A 7016-nucleotide genomic window follows, 5' to 3' on the forward strand; every position below is an offset into this window, starting at 1 on the left:
ATGGACCCCTGTCTCAGGACTCCATGCTTTTTATTAACACAATTTGTCCTGAGGAGAGGCAGAGATATACACTTCAAAGGGTCAGGGTTTATACAGAGGCATTGTCAGATTTGGGGGAATTAGCCTACGGCTGTTCAGGTGTTTGGTCAGTAGGAGGCAATAACATGTAGATTAAGATGCCCTTTAGCTGTCTGGCAGCCAACAAACAATTTAATGTATTCTATTCAGGTTTGGGGAAATGCCTTTAGCCATTCCCAACAGGTGACTACAGGTGTGACTCAGCCCTTGTTGAGTCCCCAAGTTCCATCAACCTTTTGATGAAACTCTTGAAATTATGACATGCTGGAATTGGCTTCCGGCAATTATTTATGAAACTCTGGCACATTTGTGTGTGTCGAACGTCTACTCAGAATGTCACCGCAGGAGAATCACCTCTCCCATCCTCTGGACACCACTTTAAACTGTTACCCTTTCTTCCTTCGCACGAGGGCTTCTGCCAAGCCAACGGGCACAGGATAGACACATGTTGACTTAAAAAATATTAACTTGAAAGCAACTGTTGACAAAAGTAAAAGAGATCAGAAGTTATGAAGAACCTCAAGAAGGATAGCAATCTGTGCAGTGAGGAGTTCTGGCATCCTGCTCTCCTGGATCTGTGGCATTCCAGATGTCTAACCCTTTGGACTTTTGGGTTTGGTCAGGTTCTGGCCTTATGTTGGGAATGTCTGTGTGAACGTTCAAAGTGAAAGTCCTTGGAGCTGCTCAGCCCATAGCAGAAGTATATACATGTTTGTGGCTCCTTTTCTTTCCTTTTTCTTTTTCTGTTTAAAGGGCTCAGCAGAACTGGCATAAGGGATTTTGAATATCAGGGAAAAAATATATGTGTGTGCCACAACCTGTATGGCTGGGGTTCAGGATCTGAAGGAGGGGCCGGCGCACAAATGAAAACACTAGACAAGAAATATGAATGTAGAAGGCATGGGGGGCCAGGTGGAGACCTCTCTCATGGAGAGCTACAATGAAACCTGGCCTTATTCACTTTTTATTCAGTTTTAGATACACATCTTGCCCTCAGTAAAGCACAGCAAACAGGTAGCAGACAGACCGTCTCTAAGATCAATAAAGATCAGTAAAGATGCCGAAACCGGTTTGGCTCAGTGGATAGAGCGTCGGCCTGCGGACTGAAAGGTCCCAGGTTCGATTCCGGTCAGGGGCATGTACCTGGGTTGTGGGCACATCCCCAGTGGGAGATGTGCGGGAGGCGGCTGATCAATGTTTCTCTCTCATCGATGTTTCTAACTCTCTATCTCTCTCCCTTCCTCTCTGTAAAAAATCAATAAAATATATTTAAAAAAAAAAAAAAAAAGATCAGTAAGGTTCAGTAAACATTTACTTCGAGACTCTTAGGTCAGGAAATTGCTTCCAGCCACCACAATCTCAACAGAACAATGGTGCTTAGCATTAGCCCTGCTAACAGCCAAGGTCCATCGGCCTTCCGCGTCCCTTGGTAGTATCGGCAGGATGGCTTCCCGCATGTGTGTACCTCTAAAATAATTTCTCCTTGTTTGAAGGAAAAAGCATGCACTAGACAGCCTTTGGTTAGTAACATCCTTTGTGTCTCTCTGCCCTGTCATAGTTCTTACATTGTCAGTCTTAGACATCTAATTTTAAAATATCACTGTGGTAATTTAAATGCATGGTGGTTTGGTTGGTTAAAAAAGCACACTGTCAGGGACTGTATTTGAACTGGCTCTCAGCCAGGCTGGTCTAGAAACCCACTGACTCAGGGGGTACCACATCTGGGTCAGGGGTTCGGGTGGCTTCTGGAAGCAGGGTCTCCGGTTGACTTCTCAGGTTGATCAAGGTTCCCTTTTCACTGTTTCCCAGGGTGGATGCTTCTGCTAAAAGTCGACTGGCAGTGCCTTTGGGGCCCTGGGGCTCTGTTCTCCCTGGAAAGGTGTTTTGTACTTTTTAAAAAAAAAAAGCTCTTTTCTGGCTTCCTGCAAAAATAAATAAACAAACAAGTAAACAAATAAATAAAATATCAATGGAAAAAATACCCTCAAGTGAAGATTAACAAAAAACAACATAAACATTAAAAAAAAAAAAGGAGTCATTAGCCAGAAAGGAAAAAAAAAGGAAAGAAATGAAGTCAATATAGAAAGGAGAGTAAAGGAGTGAGACATCCCTGACAACATCATTTGTATACCTGTTACCACCCATGACTAAGTTTTCAACCAATCTTGGACTTATGAATTGTGTGGCCGGGAGAATCCCAAGTAATATAGCAAGACCTTGGTGCAGAGAGTAGGAATACAGGGCCAGATATGGGCTATGACTTGTTTTTATGGGAGCATCTGATTTTCCTTTTTTTAAAAAAATATGTTTTTATTGATTTTAGAAAGAATAGAAGGAGAGTGAGAGAGAGAGATAGAAACATTGATGACATTGATCAGCTGCCTCCTGCATGCCCCCTACTGGGAATTAAGCCTGCAACCCAGGCATGTGCTCTGACCAGGAATGGAACCAGCAACCTCCTGGTGCATGGGACGATGCTCAACCAACTGAGCACAACGGCGAGGCTGGTTTTCAATCAGAGTTAGCTAAATGCTGAGGCCAACTTTCAGGCATCCATAGTAGTTGCTGGATTGACGTTTGGGGCTTTCTTGGTCGTAGTCAGGCAGAACTTTGACATTAGAGTCCTCATCCACAGCCAGAAGAAGGGAAATATGAGAGGAGATCATCTCCCCTTCAAGTTTGTGGAGCTCAGAGTCCCCACCTTCCTCGGGTACTTACTTGTACGGGGCTGTCACTGACTTCACGTGCTGCTGCAGCTCCTTGGTGAGCTGGTCCAGGTCATGGAACAGACACTGTGGTGCCTGTTCACAAATGCCTTCACACTTGCGGCGAGAATGAGGGTCAACAGAGAAGGGATCAGAAGCATCGTCACCTTCTGGGATAATACAAAGTCACTGTTAAGACTTCCACCACAGCCACCACCTTTATGTCCTCTCCATTGTACCTCCAGATATTTGGGACAATATAAAGGAGAAACTGGGGGTAATAATGGCCAAGAGTCCAATTCTCTCTCAAATAGCTTATTGGATGGGCAGGTAGGACTGTAGATTGAGACTGGCTCACCTCATATCCCAGAGACAAGCATAAGGCAGACATTTGCTTGATGCTGGGATATGAAATTAGCAGAACATGGTACATGTACTCAAGGGCTCATTGACAGGCTGGTGGATGATAGTGCGTGTTTAACTTGCAGGGTGCACCTAATCCAGGTTCGTGAGCAACTCCCAGAGAAGGCCATGTGTGACCTGATCTAGGAAGGATGAGCAGAAGTCAGATAGACCAGGAGGTCACAGAACAGTGTTCCAGGAAGGCCACAGTGGGAGAAAGAATCGTGCATTTAATTAATCAAAACAGTTGGAGGACAAGGAAATTCTGGTCCTAGATTTTGGGCCATAGTCTCCTGTCCCTCTGATCAGTGCTATTATTAAAATATTACCTGTCTCTCTAGGTCTATAGACCAGTACGAGATGGCTCAGCACACATATCAATTAGGAGTCTCATGTCCTCAAGTCTCAAATCTGTCTCCAGCTCGTGCTACTGGCATGTGATGTCCAATGCTGTCACTTCTGTGTTTGCAGGCTCACCAAGAGCAGCTCGCACACCTTCTCTGCTGGGCAGTCTGGCATGTGCTCAGTGGAGTAAACATGGAGAGGTTCTTAATGTCCTGCTGTATGTAAAAAAAAAAAATGGGTCTGCAATATCTCACTAATTTTTAAAAACTTTTATTGAATCTATTGGGTGATATTGGTTGATAAAATTACATAGGTTTCAGGTGTACAGTTCTATAATACATCTCTTTTTTTTACTGTATTGTGTGTTCACCACCCCCAAGTCAAGTCTCCTTCCAACACCATTTATCCCCCTTTACCTTCTTCTACCTGCCCCCACCCCTCTTTTCCTCTGGTAATCACCATACTGTTGTCTGTGTCTCTGAGTTGTTTTGTGTGTGTGTGTGTGTGTGTGTGTGTGTGCGCGTGCGTGTTACTTTTTGCTTAATCCCTTCACCTTTTCTCACTAATTTTTGATGAAGGTTTCCTGGACAACCCTCGACCCTATAAATGCCAAGGTTCCATGTGTTTTAGTTGACTTTCAGTAGACCACACCTGGATGGTGATGTGCTCTTGGGGGCCCCTATGGCGGACTGGTCTTCAAAGGTGGCATCCTGAGGAATGTCAAGAGGATCCGTGGGATCCATCAGGGTGATCTTGGAGTACTGCTTGGTGGCTTATTCAGTCTGAAACATCACTCCATCCTTACAGAGGAAAATCTATTCAACTAATCTCTTGCCAGGGATGACCAGCTCCTTGCAGTTTGAGTAGGTGGTGGGAGAGTGGGGCACAGCTGGAGGGGAGAGCAATGGGATGTGTACTCAACTCTCCCTACACATCTGTGGAATGGAGAATACGGTTATATCCTAGACTGGGGTTGTAGAGAACTTTTACTTCCTCCATTATAGATTTTAGATCTCTGCGATGTTTGACTTTTTCACAGTGTACACCTATATTAGAAGTGGTGGGGAAAGGCAATTTTTAAAAAAATATATTTTATTCATTTTTTACAGAGAGGAAGGGAGAGAGATAGAGAGTTAGAAACACCGATCAGCTGCCTCCTGCACACCTCCTACTGGGGATGTGCCCGCAACCAAGGTACATGCCCTTGACCGGAATCAAACCTGGGACCTTTCAGTCTGCAGACCGATGCTCTATCCAATGAGCCAAACCAGTCAGGGCAAAAGGCAATTTTTAAGGGTTAATTTATTTCATCCCCTTCCTCCACTGGGTTCCAAGCATACTATACTGCCTTCTGATATGGCTTCTGTTGTATGTGTTGGGGACAAATACCATGAAATGTAAATAGTTACAATTTCCCCCACCTGCCTTCCATGGGAGGTCAGATCCTAAAAGAGAGCCATCTTTGTTCTTCCCAAGTGGATGACGGGTGCGCATGAATAGGGACAAGCTGAGAGATGGCTAGCTGGCTTTACGCGTAAGGTGTATGAAGCCCCAGGCAGAAAGCCAATTCTGAAGTCCTAGAAAGCAAAGAGGAGGAAGTGATGTGCGTGTTGCCCTCAGCAATGGAACTCTGTGAAGGGAAGGACTTGTAAAGGGATAATTAGGAAGTTATTCAATGTAACCCCCTCCTCCTATCCTCAAGAGACCTGCAGTGAAGCTCCCTGTGACTTTTCAAGGCTCTTTGGAAAAGCATTTCAGATGTGATGATGTGAAGCAATAAAACTTAAGAATAGACAAGGAAGCCCTAGCCGGTGTGGCTCAGTGGATAGAGCGTCAGCCTGCAAACTGAAGGGTCACAGGTTCAATTCCGTTCAAGGGCATGTACCTCAGTTGAAGGCTCCTCCCCCACCTGGGTCAGGGCACGTGCAGGAGGCAACCAATAGATGTGTCTCTCACACATCGATGTTTCTCTCTCTGTTTTTCCCCCTCCCACTCAGGTGAGGATTTAAAAAGAAAAAAAAAAAAAGAATAGGCAGGAAGTCCCAGATGTCTTTGCTATGCTGTGGCTCTCACAGGAAGGAACTGTGCTGCCCAGGCAAAGGGAGTTCTGGTCAGCTCCACATATGACTCAGCAGACTCCTGGTTTATACCTTGGTCTCTTGTGAGTTGCATCCTGAGAGACTGCTGACAAAATGGAATTTCTGGTCCTGCCGAACTGCAAACCAAATTCTATAGCAGTCACCCGGCCAAGATGCTGCCCCCTCGATAGCCCTCCTGAGGCAGAGATTACTTCCTCATTTACTCTTCCATCTAAGAAATATTTATATTATTCACCAGGCACTAGGCTAAGTACTAAAGATACAATGATGCACATAAACAGGTATGAGCCTAGCCTTCATGCAGTTTGTAATGTAGGGGATGAGGGGTAGGACAGACATGCATCGAATTATGTCACAAATGTAAAATAATTGTCACAACTGCAGGAAATCCACACTTGCTTTGAGTGACTGTAACAGAGGGGTTTGGCCTAGTCAGGGAGATCTGAAGGTGAGAAGGACATATGGAGGGGAAGGGGAGGGAAATGTGCGCCAGGCAGCCTTTGCGGAGGCCATGTAGGGGGACATGGCAGGTGTGAGACCTGAAGAAGACTGAGAAGGCTGAAACGGATTGGAAGAGGAGGAGCTGGACCGGGAGACAGGGGTGCCAGAACATGAACACACTCCATTTTAAGATTTCTCTAGCCAGAATGGATGAGAAGAGAAAATGTAAGAGGCTATTATTCAGACCTATTAGTGCAGTGGTTCTCAACCTTCTGGCCCTTTAAATACAGTTCCTCATGTTGTGACCCAACCATAAAATGATTTTCGTTGCTACTTCATAACTGTAATGTTGCTACTGTTATGAATCGTAATGTAAATATCTGATATGCAGGATGGTCTTAGGCAACCCCTGTGAAAGGGTGGTTCGACCGCCAAAGGGGTCGCGACCCACAAGTTGAGAACCGCTGAAGTGGATATACATCCCCCCCACCCAATACCCACATAGGCCACAAGGGGCATGCATGAGGTGTTCGCTGTGGCAGGTCCATCAACCTAAATCTGAATGACTAAAATGTGTATGTCCACTATGAAATACTGCACAGTTGTTCTAAGTATATACATAGCAATAAGGACAGGTCTTAAAAGCATAGTGCCGAGTGGAAAGAGTAAGAAATAGAGTGAGGTTTATAGCACAATACCATTTAGGTAAGTTAAAAATACACTCACACTAAACACCACACATGTTTTCCAAAGACACTTCCATACACCATTGGGGAAGGTGACAGGAGTGGAGAAAAGAGATAAAAGGCTGTAAACACATAAAACAGGAGAGAGGCCTTGCAGAGCCCTGATGATACTGTGCTATAGTGAGAAATGAGTAATTCAAACTGCATCCAGGATTTTAAAAAATAAGGAGCTTTCGCAGTTGTTCAGGACAGCGTGGAGG

This window comes from Myotis yumanensis, unplaced genomic scaffold (assembly GCF_028538775.1).
Source record: "Myotis yumanensis isolate MYYU_CA2020_CCGP unplaced genomic scaffold, mMyoYum1.0.hap1 SCAF_4, whole genome shotgun sequence".
Taxonomy (NCBI): domain Eukaryota; kingdom Metazoa; phylum Chordata; class Mammalia; order Chiroptera; family Vespertilionidae; genus Myotis; species Myotis yumanensis.